The sequence below is a fragment of the Aotus nancymaae genome, unplaced genomic scaffold (assembly GCF_030222135.1).
Source record: "Aotus nancymaae isolate 86718 unplaced genomic scaffold, 86718_ANA_hifiasm-v0.15.2.pri h1tg000046l, whole genome shotgun sequence".
Lineage (NCBI taxonomy): Eukaryota > Metazoa > Chordata > Mammalia > Primates > Aotidae > Aotus > Aotus nancymaae.
This window is the reverse complement of record NW_026988460.1, coordinates 25,928,906-25,940,498: the sequence shown is the minus strand read 5'-3', so window position 1 is coordinate 25,940,498 and position 11,593 is coordinate 25,928,906.

The window sequence follows — 11,593 nt, the reverse complement described above, 5'->3', positions numbered from 1 at the left end:
CAGGGTGGTCTCAGAAGATGGAACAGTGGGTGCTGGGCAGGCAAAAAGAAGAGGGGTCCCATACCAGGTTTTCACCTGAGGAATGATGAGTCAGTAACTATGGAGCAGAAAGGAGTGGGGCGTGGAGTTTATTCTTGCTGTCTGTCCATTTCTTTGTTTAGCTTTTATTTATTTATTTTTAATTAATTAATTAATTTTTTTTTGAGATAGAGTCTCACTCTGTTGCCCAGGTTGGAGTATAGTGGCGCAATCACAGCTCACTGCAACCTCTACCTCTCAGGCTCAAGGGATCCTCCCATCTCAGCCTCCTGAATAGCTGGGACCACAGGTGCACATCACCATGCCAAGCTGATTTTTATACTTTTAGTAGAGACAGGGTTTTACCATGTTGGCCAGGCTGGTCTCAAACTCCTGGGCTCAAGAGATCTGCCTACCTCAGCCTCCCAAAGTGCTGGAATTACAGGCATGAGCCACCATGCCTGGCCTGTTTAGCTCTTAAATGCAAATGTGTGTGTGTGTCTGTATGAATGTGTGTATGTGTGTGTGTGAGAATGTGTGTTAGTGGGTGTGTCTGTGTGAATATGTGTGTGTTTAGGTGTTCATCCTAGCCCAGACTTTCAGTGCGCCTTGCCTAGATGGCTACAGCCTGAACTCACTCACTTAAAAAGTAATTCGTAGGCCAGGCATGGTGGCTCACGCCTGTAATCCCAGCACTTTGGGAGACCGAGGCGGGAGGATCACCTCAGGTCAGGAGTTCGAGACCAGCCTTACCAACATGGAGAAACTCCCTCTCTACTAAAAATACAAAAATTAGCTGGGCATGGTGGCGCAACCCCATCTCTACTAAAAATACAAAAATTAGCTGGACGTGGTGGTGTGTGCCTGTAATCCCAGCTACTCAGGAGGCTGAGGCAGGAGAATCGCTTGAACCCCGGAGGCAGAGGTTGCAGTGAGCCGAGATCACATCAGCCTGGGCAACAACAGTGAAACTCCATCTTAAAAAAAAAAAAGTAATTTGTGGCAGCTATCATGTGCCAGGAACAGTGCTGGAGGCTGAGAGCACTGCAATGAGCAAAAGAGATCAAGTCCTTGACATCCTGGATTTACAATGTTAGGTAATAATTAAGAGAAGGATGATCGGTACATGCACAGGTGTGTGTATGTGTGTGTGCCCACATGTGTCATGTGTGTGCACGCATGCATACATGATGCTCCATACAGAATGGCCAGGAGGAGGAACATTTGAGCAGGGGCCCAAAGGAAAAGGATTCCAAGAGGTAGGGGATAGAGAGTAGTGAGCCAAGCAGAGATCTGGGGCCAGCAGTCCAGGCAGAAGGAACAGCACGCGTGAAGGCCCCGAGGCAGGAATGGGTGTGGTGTTTTCAGGGATCAACAAAAGTCCTCTGACTCTAAGCTAAGGGGAGAGCAGCGGGAGGGAGAACAGAGGAGTACAGGAAGCAGATGGCGGGGCAGGGCCTTACGGGCCACTGTAGGGATTTGGCTTTTACTCTCCCCAAAACAGGATGGTTCTGAGAAGTGAAGGGACGTGATCTGACTTCAGTTTTGAGGGAACTGCTGTGTAAGAAGTAGATCACAGGGGCCAGGGCACAAGCAGGGCGGCTGGAGCGGAGCCTGCTGCAGTTGTCTGGGTGAGGGGTAAAGGCGGCTGGACCAGAGTGGCAGCTCTGGAGGTGGACAAAAGGGTGGGACTCCAAATGTATTTTGCAGGATGAGCCAGTATCATTTGCTAATGGATGGGGGTGGGGTATGAGAAAAAGAGAGGAATCAAGAATCAAGAATGATCCAAAAGGTTTTTTTTTTGTTTTTGTTTTTTTTTTAGATGGAGTCTCGCTCTGTAGCCCAGGCTGGAGTGTAGTGGTGTGATCTTGGCTTACTGCAACCTCTGCCTCCCGGGTTCCAGTTCAAGCAGTTCTCCTACCTCAGCCTCCTAAGTAGCTGGGATTACAGGCATGAGCCACCATGCCCAGTTAATTTTTGTATTTTTTAGTAGAGACGGGTTTCACCTTGTCAGACAGTCTGGTCTTGAACTCCTGACCTCGTGATCCACACGGCTCGGCCTCCCAAAGTGCTGGGATTACAGGTGTGAGCCACCTTGCCCAGCCGATCCAAAAGTTTTTTTGCCTGAGTAACTTTTAAGTTAGAGTAGCCTTTTCCAGAGACAGAAAGATTGCAACAGAAGCAGTCAGCAAATATTTGAGAACCTACTATGTGCAGAGGTTATACCTAGGACCAAGTCAACCTTATCTTGGAGCTTGACAAGAGAGACAGACAAGAACCACTGAACAAGTAGGTATTGGAGAAAATACCAGCTGGTAAGAAGGGCCACTTAGAACAGAACAGGGTGATGGGAGTATGCATTTTATTCAAAGAGCAACCAGGAACTGTGGGATGCTTTGCAGCTGAGAGTGACAGAATCTGCTGTACCCTTTAGCAGGCCACTCTGGAATACACTGTTGGAGGCAAGAGGAGACGGAGACTCGCGGGGAGGCCAGTGAGGAGCTGCTGAAGCCTCAAGGTGGGAGACGGTGGCACCAGCGTGGAAGACGCCTAACAGAGGAAGTGGTGTAGGAAACCGACTCCTGCTCTCTGTCAGGGGCACTTTAGGAGCATGGTAGCATCCTTCCCCCTTCCAGGGGCTTGGACAGGTGCCCTTGCCCAGGGACTCTCAACTCCCCAGTCACTGCCGCTTCCTCAGCGACTATCACATCCCTGCGATAGTCACTGCGTCACCTTTTTGTTTCCCTATAATCAGCTCCATCTCTGAGTTTTCTTCATTTCCTCAGAGCCGCTCCGCTATGGCTCATATCCTGTTGGTCCAGGCCCCTTGCCCACCAGTACACTCGCTTCTCTGGTGATGCCTTTCCAAAGCTTCTACTGGGGTTGCAGAGTGGGCTTCCACCCTTACTATACCCTGTAGCCTCATTTCTGCTTTTCACCTCTCTATCTGCAAAAACACTCCTGGCCATCCCAACCCTCTTTTCTAAATATCAGTATCAATTATAACCCAGTGTGTACACAGCACTTTACAGTTGGTACCATTCACCCTCTCATTTCACAGCCCAGGAAGGTGGGCCCTTCAGGAGAAAGAACCAGCTGTGGTAGACACTTGGCTTTATCACTTCCTAACTCTGACAAAGCCAGTCCCCCAGAAGGTGGGGTCTTTTCCTGTTCTGTGCTGCGAAGCCAATATATGAACCCGAAAGTAAGCATCAAGCAGTACATGCTTTATTCGATGGCCATGGAATTGAGAAGTGGGAGGTTGGGTCACAAATCAACTTCTCAGCTCCTGAGAAGCCATAGATACAGGGCATCTTTAATGAAGAGGTTGGGCATTAAAATCAAGGGGAAGAATATTCATGTCTTTTTTTTTTTTTTTTTTTTTGAGATGGAGTCTTGCTCTGTCGCCAGGCTGGAGTGCAGTGGTGCAATCTCGGCTCACTGCAACCTCTGCCTCCTGGGTTCAAGCGATTCTTCTGCCTCAGCCTCCTGAGTAGCTGGGACTACAGGCACGTGCCACCATACCCAGCTAATTTTTGTATTTTTAGTAGAGATGGGGTCTCATCATGGCGAGGATGGTCTCAATCTCTTGACCTCATGATCCTCCTGCCTCGGCCTCCCAAAGTGCTGGGATTACAGATGTGAGGAATATTCACGTCTTTTCTGGGAATGGGAGAAGAACTCCTTGGAACCAGAGTTATTGCCTTCCTTTCGTCCCTTTATGGTTTCTTCTGGCCATTGTCACGAATGTCAACTGTCATGATACTGGTGGGAGTGTCATTTAGCATGGAAATTAGATTATAATGAAGCTAGAGGTTCTTTGGAGGTCAAGTGAGCTGCCATCTTGGATCTCACCAGTTTCAGCCAGTTTGGTCACAAGGGTGAACTTCTGGCCTTGGCATCCTGTTTTTTTAAAGATAAGCAGACATAAGGCAGGGCAGAAATTCAGTTAGATTATGTAGACATTGCACAGGTTAACACCATTTGGTGCCTTGGTTTCCTCAGCCATAAAATGGGCATCACAATCACTGTGGCACATGTGAAGGGCCAGCACAGCCCACAGCACTTTGAGGTTGCTCAGTAGGTAAGAATTCCCTTCCCTGCAGTTAGTTACCTGGGCAGGAGTTGCAACTCATGGTCCTTCAGATGAAACTAGCCATGGACTTGTTTTATTTGGCTCACATTGTGGCTTCTCTAATCTAAATTTGGATATTTTTAGAAGGGGCACACATTTACAAGAGGCCAGGAACCCTACCAGCCCTCATATTTTTAAAAAAGTATCTGATAGCTCCCACATTTCTGTTCACTGCTTAGTCCTTAAAAGCATTTTTGGCAGATTGTATTTTCCAAGGTGGCCACAACTACATCTCCCAATCCACATACTCTTCATGCAATGTGACACTGACAGCCCTCCCATCAAGAGGTGGAGTCTATGTTTTCTCCTCAAGAATCAGATATGTGAGTACAGCACAAAGACTGCTATGTGGCTTCCAAGGCTAGGTCATATAAGGCAACACAGTTTCCACCTGGTTCTGTTGGGACACTTGCTCTTGGAACCCAGCTGCCATGCTGTGAGGAAGCTCAAGCTACACGGAGAGTCCAGGTGTAGATTTTCAGCCAACAGCTTCAGCTGATGTTTCAGGCAATAGCCAGCAGCAATCACCAGGTATGTGAGTAAGGAAGCCTTTAAAATAACTCAAGCTCTTGGATTGCAACTACATAAGAAACCTCCAAACAAGATCCACCTTGCTATACTCAGTCAACCCCCAAGAGATTATAATGACTATTGTTGCTTTAAGCCAGGAAATTGTAGGGTGATTTGCTACTCAGCAATAGACTCCTTTACTACAGCCAAAAAAGGGCGGAGTTAGAAATTGAATCCAGGCTGTCAGTTTCCAGGATTTTCCAGAGCTCACATAATCCACTTATCTGGTAGTTGTATTTACTGTTTGTTTAAGGAAACAGACAGTGAGGAGAAATGGCTAAAATACAAGAACTTTTGAAGAGGAAGGAAATCAGCTAACCACAGCAACATGGAGTCTCCTGTTCCATGAAAAATATGTAGAAGCCCCTGCTGTGTATTCCAGTGGGCTGCTAGACACCCACGAAGTTGTGAAAGTAAACCAAGAACACAAGTATTGAAATTCTGATTATATCCGTAGCCACATTGGGGCCTTGTATCCAGTAGTGCTCAATGCATGCTTATTATTCAGGATGAAGACAACAATTGAGCTAGAACCAAGAAGTCTTGTCCACAGCAATAAACAATGTCAGTAGTGACAGGTGCTGTGAAGAAAAATAAAACCTAATAAGAGGATAGTGAGTGATAGAAACTGCTGTTTTAGTGTGGATGGCCAAGGGAGGCCTCTCTCAGGCGATGAAAGCTGAGGCTGGACAGAGGGAGCAAGCCTTGGAGCTCTGTAGGGATTATCTGGATGGAGGGAATAGCAGGAGCAATGGTGCCAAGGTGGGACTGGGAGGCTGGATGCTGGAGAAGAGCAAGTGTGGAGGGCAGCAGAGGAGATGAAGTCAGAGCAATGGGGGTGGACTGCATGGGCCTGATAAGGACTTGCCTTTTACTCTGGGTAAGATGTGGAGCGCTAAAGGGTGGTGGAGGAAGGGGGTGGCCTAAGCTTCCAAACGGCCACTGTGGACATCACCAAGAATCCCTGACTCTGCCACTCAACCCTTCCTTTCTCCCTGTGGTGTGGAGGCCACTAGCTTCTCGAGGCACACTCCTGGCTGCTCTGCAATCTCCAAAGGAGAAAAAAAACTTGTTTCCAGCAGGTCCAACAGTAATCCTGAGCTTGAAGCTCATTGAATGAACTTGGGTCATGTGCCCATCCCTGAGTCAATCACTGTGAGTGAGGAGTGATGGAATGTTCTGATTGGCCAGCCCTGGGCCTTGTGCCTACTCCCTGAGTCAGGAAATGGAGTGAGGCCTCAGGAAGTGCAAGAACTGAGCCTGAGGAGGGTCCTTCCAAAGGAAACTTGGGGTCTCTTTCCAGAGGCAGGGGTGGAAGGGGGGTAGGGGCGATGGGGAGGGTGAGAGATGGGAGGGAGTGGGGGCAGTGGGGAAGGTGAGGGATGGGGAGGGTGGGGAGGGGTGGGCTCTGAGGCATAACACCGTGGAACTGTCCCACATTGTGGCAAGGGGCCACATGTCAGGTAGTCATTGGTCAAGGGCTCTGTATTAGTTTGCTAGGGCAGCCATAACAAAGTACCACAGACTGCGTGGCTTAAGCAACAGAAATGGATTGTCTCACAGTTCTGGAGGCTGGAAGTCCAAGATCAAGGTGTCAGCAAGGCCATGTTCCCTCTAAAACCCATGGAGAAATCCTCCCCTGCGTGTCCTAGCTTCTGGTGGTGGCAGGCAGTCCTTGGCATTCCTTGCCCTGTAGATGGATCTCTCCAATCCCTGTCTATATTGTCACATGGTCATCTCTCCACATGTCTCTTCTTATAAGGACACCAGGAATGAGAGTGTACCTACTCAGGTATGACCTCACCTTAACATACATCTGCAAGGACCCTAAAAGGGTAACTTTCTGAGATACTAGGGTTAGGACATCAACATATCTTCTGTTGAGAGGGGGCACAGTTCAACCTGTAACAGGTTTCTTGGGGCCATGGTCCAGCTGTTTGTACTCACACTTCAGACAGTCACTACCCAAGAGTTGTCCTCTGTGGGGAGACATTTGGAGTAAGGTGGCACCCATATGCCAAGGACGGGTCTCAGGAGAAGGGGGCAGCCAACACTCACAGCAGCTGGGGGATAGGTGTGTCAGTGAAAGAAGGGGATGTGGGCCCGGCACCCACAGGATCTAAATGGCAAGTTGTTTAACTTCTCTATGCCTCAGTTTCTTCAGGTGGAAAATGGTTGTAGAGTGGCTGCCTCAGGGATAGGTTAGGAAATAGTTCGTATTCCGAGAACGGTGCCTGATACATGGTAAGCCCTTGGAAATGTTAGCTGTTATTAACGACAATTTGGGCCATGGTGGGTGTGAGAGACCCGCTGGGAAGTAGCAGGATTCATTCCCAGCTCATGGTCTGGCCTCTGCTCATCCTTCCTGACTGACTCCAAAACATCCCCCAGAAGTCTTAATTCACTACAAACAAAAACGCGGGATGAGCCCTTCAAGACCATCGAATGCAGTCCTTGATGACTATTTCACAGATGGGGAAACTGAGGACTAGCAATGAATTTCTCAAGTAATAAATGACAGGCAATATGGTGGTGGTTAAGCGAAAGACTCTGGACTCCGACAGACCTAGGGGGCTTGAATGCCAGCTGAGTGACCTTGGGTCAGTACCTCTGCCTCTCTGAGATTCAGTTTCCTTGTCATAAAATGGGTCATTATTGTACCTATGGTTGAACATAACATGATGCTCTCTGAATGTTTATTATAAACTCCTGTATCATCCTGACATTATTGTGAAGCATGGGCACATATGTGGCCATTCTAGAGGGAAGGACGTTTTCAGTTCCTAGAATACCCTGGCCTGAGGGGTTTTGGCTCCAGGCCTGTCACCCTGCCTCTAGTAGGATGTGCTGTCTCCCATTTCAGCAGAGGACTCTGTCTGGCCCGGGCTGTGGTCCCCCTAGGAAATCAATACCCTGAGGCTGACACCCACCTCCTCAGCACCTTTGAGCTGCTTAATTGTATGGATGTGGTGCTGCCGCCAAGGCCTGTTTTAGTCAGAGCTGTGTGGCCACAGCCGTGCTTGGTTGAGAGGTACATTCATTATAGAGTCAGCTTTTATCGGGACTTTCAGAGGGCCTGGGGAGGAGGAGTGAAGCAAGCAGGCACACTTCCTCCCCGGGGTGCAGCCAGGCTTCTAGTCCAGGCAGCTGATAATAACAGCCAGCATTCACTTAGGGCTTACTGTGTGCCAAACGCCATCCTAAGAGCATTACAAATATCAACTCACAGCAGCCCTATGAAGTAGGTGTTATGGTTATTATCCTCATCCCCATTTTGCAGGTGGGGCAACCGAGGCCCCAGGGAGTGAAGTGACTTAGTCAAGGTCACTCAGATACCAAGTGGGGCCAAGGGCTCTAAAGCCTATGTGTTTAACCCCTGCCCTGTGCTGCCTTGGTGATGGTGGTGTTGAATAGTGTGATGTCAACAATAACAACAGCAGCTTCCATTTATTTGAGTTAGCAGGAGCCAGGCTAGCACCAAGTACCTCTACGTACAAACTTTATTCCACCCCGGCTCCAGGGTAGGGTGAACAGCCCCGTTTTATAAATGAGCCACTTGGCAGTTGGTGGGGAGGGCAAAGGCGTTTGCTCAAGGCTACACAGCTCATTGAGGAAACAGCTGTTTTGTTTTTTACTACAGGCATGTTGGGCTCCAAGCCTAGGCTCTTAACCGCCTTCCTCTGCTGCCTCCCATTCTCTTTCTGTTTTCCTTTGGGAGGTCACTGCCCATCTCTGGGCTTCAGCGTGCTTTCTTTTTTTTAATGTAGAGATTTGTCTCTATTTTTAAATTTTCATTTTTAAGAGAGATTGTGTCCTACTGCATTGCCCCATGCTGATCTCGAACTCCTGGGCTCAAGTGATCCTCCCGCATCAACCTACCAGAGTGTTGGGATTACAGGCATGAGCCACTGTGCCTGGCCCCTCAGTGTACTTTTCATCCACCAATGTGTCTTTCTGAGTTCCTAAGTGCCTAGACTGGAGTTGGGGCTGCGGCAGGTAAAAAGGAGGGAGGGGAATGCCAAGGTCTCTGCCCTCAGGGTGTCAGATGCCTGCCTCCACCCCCAAGGTGGCATTTCTCCCAGCACCTCTTCCTGGCAGGGCACAAGCCACTTGCAGTATGATGCCTGGGGTACTTTTTAGTGAGGCTGGTGCCAGCCCTAGAAATTCTGATTCAGGAGGCCTACACCAGGGCCTAGAAACCTGCACTTAAAGAAGCATGCCTGGGGATGCTGGTACACAGCCTCCACAGGCCCCATGGATTCAGATTCTGCCCAACTCTGCTCTTAATTAAAAAGTCTTATAAAGAGAACATGTACTATATGTAAGACTGGTTGCCTCGTCGGGAGCTCGGACGCACATCCTCCCCTCTTTTTTCCGAAAGCTCGGACATGCTCGGGATGTTCCCTTCTCCCTTTCTCGCACAGCCTGGCTTTCCCTTAAAGAACCTAGTATGCAAGCGGGGTCTTGTGATTCTAGCCAATAGCAGCTGAGTCTTTCTAGCCAATAGCAGCCAAGTCTTTCTAGCCAATAGCAGCTGAGTAATTCTAACCAATAGCAGCCAAGTCCTGTATGCAAACAAAGGCTTGTAACCTTACCCAATAGTAGTCCTGCTCTCCCACAACCAATCGAGCTCCTTCACTCCCTATAAAACTCCACGTCTGAGAGGAGTCCGTGCAACTTCTCTGGCCCCTCCTGTCAGGCTGCAGAACCTCGCCCGGGAGCAGGAATAAATTCCTTCACATTGGATCTTCTTGTGTTGGCCTCAGTTTCTTCTTTTTAAACTCGGCAAGAACCCAAGAACAAACCTTACACTATATCCAAAGCCTCAAGATGATGAATTTCATCATTTAATAAACTAATTCAAAATTAAACAAATTTTTAAAATTCTGAAGGTAACGTGTTCACGTTAAAACATTCAAACAGTATAGGAAGATGAAGTAGTAACTTTCAGCTTTTCTCCCTTCCATGTCTCCTGGAGCTGTCCAAAGGGAAACCACTTGCCGAAGGCTTATTGAGCACCCACTTGGAGCCTGGGACAGCAGGGGACCAGACAGATGCCGTCCCTCACCCGACCATGGCAGTTGAAGTGTATGGAGTGCTTACTGTGGTCGGGTCCGTCCTACCTGCTTCCCCGTCCCTACAGGGGTGCCACAGATGGTCCTACGATTGTTCTCCTTTTATAGATGAGAATGGAGTTTATTGTCAAACTCATGATTTCCCAAAGTTTGTCCCAGTTCAACCTGCATCAGAAACACTTGAGCCTGACATGCAAAATGCAGATTCCTGGGCTCCAACCTGCCAGCTTCCTGGAGTGGAGCTAGGAGGCTCCATTGTTATGCACATGCCCCATTTTTCCCTACAGATTTTCTGACCCCCACTAAATTAAAAAAAATTTTTTTGAGACAGTCTCACTGTGCAGTGGTGCGTTTTGGCTCACTGTAGCCTCTGCCTCCCTGGTTCAAGCGATTCTCATGCCTCAGCCTCCCGAGTAGCTGGGATTACCAGCATGCACCACCACACCCAGCTAATTTTTGTATTTTTAGTAGAGACGGGGTTTCCCCATGTTGGCCAGGCTGATCTTGAACTCCTGACCTCAAGAGATCCACTTGACTCAGCCTCCCAAAGTGCTGGGATTACAGGCATGAGCTGCCATGCCTGGCCCCCCACTAAATTTTGAGAACCATTGTCCAAGCTGTTGTGGTAGGTAAAAGAATGAAGGGACCGTGGAAATGGTGGGATTTCAAAGGAGCTGCAGCCCTTATGAGGAGGACAGTCAGGGCAAAACACAAAGCTAGGATAGCGCTCACCCTGATGGGTTTCTTGCCAGTGGTGTAGCTGAGCCCCAGTACATGCCTAACTTAGTTCATGTCTGCCCCCACCCCAAGGCTGCTAGCCCCTGAAGCCTCTCTCTCTCTCTTCTTCCCAAGACAGGCAATTCTCCCAGCCCCCAGCCTGCAGGCGATCCCAGCTGCTTCTGTTATATCTTATTAGTCAAGTGGAACATTAATTAAATGTGAGGATAATAGACCCAGAGTCCAAAAAGATTGTCAAGCCCAGGGAAGAAAAGAAATCCTTTCAAAAGGCCCTGCAGTAGCCGGAACCCTTCATTATGTGACAATAAGGAAGGCTGTTACCCTGGCATTCCCACTCTGCTGAGTGACTCGACACAGCAGGCCCTGCGACGTGTGGCAGGGTGACATAGGGGTTGGGAGCCCAGAGAGACAGGAGCAACCTGGGTCACCTGGACCACCACTGGACTCCGTAAAGAGGGCCACAAGACTGGGATAAATGGGACCCTCTGGGAAAAGAAAAAAGTTCAAACTACCCCTCTCCACTCCAACCTCACCCTCCCGAATTTTTCCCCTGGTAAGCTCGTATTCATTCTTCAAGGCCCAACTCCAAAGCCCCCACCTCTGAGAAGCAGAGTTAATCCTTGCATTTCCTGGGCTGTGGCAGAACCACGAGCTGCTTTCAGTTCAGGTTCTGGGTCACATAGGTATTTCAGGCCATTATTCCCATGTCTGTCTCCCCTCAACCCCTGCAACCAGACTAACCCAGATTACAGTAACTTTTCCCACCTCAGGCTCCTCAGGACAAGGCCTGGCCCCGAGCACGTGTTGGTGAACATTTGTCAGAAGAACTGATTAGTTTTGTCAAGACAAACTCTGGTGCTGGTCAGCTCTAGTTTCAAACTTTTTTCTTTCTTTTCTTTTTCTTCCGTCCTTTTTTTTCTTCCCTTCCCTTCCTTCCTTTCTCTTTCCCTCCCTCCCTCGCTTCTTTCCTTCCTTTCTTCCTTTTTTAAAATTTCTTTCCTTCCTTTTTTCCATCTTTCTTCCATTTATTTTGCTGTGTTTTACAAGCTGGCCTTGA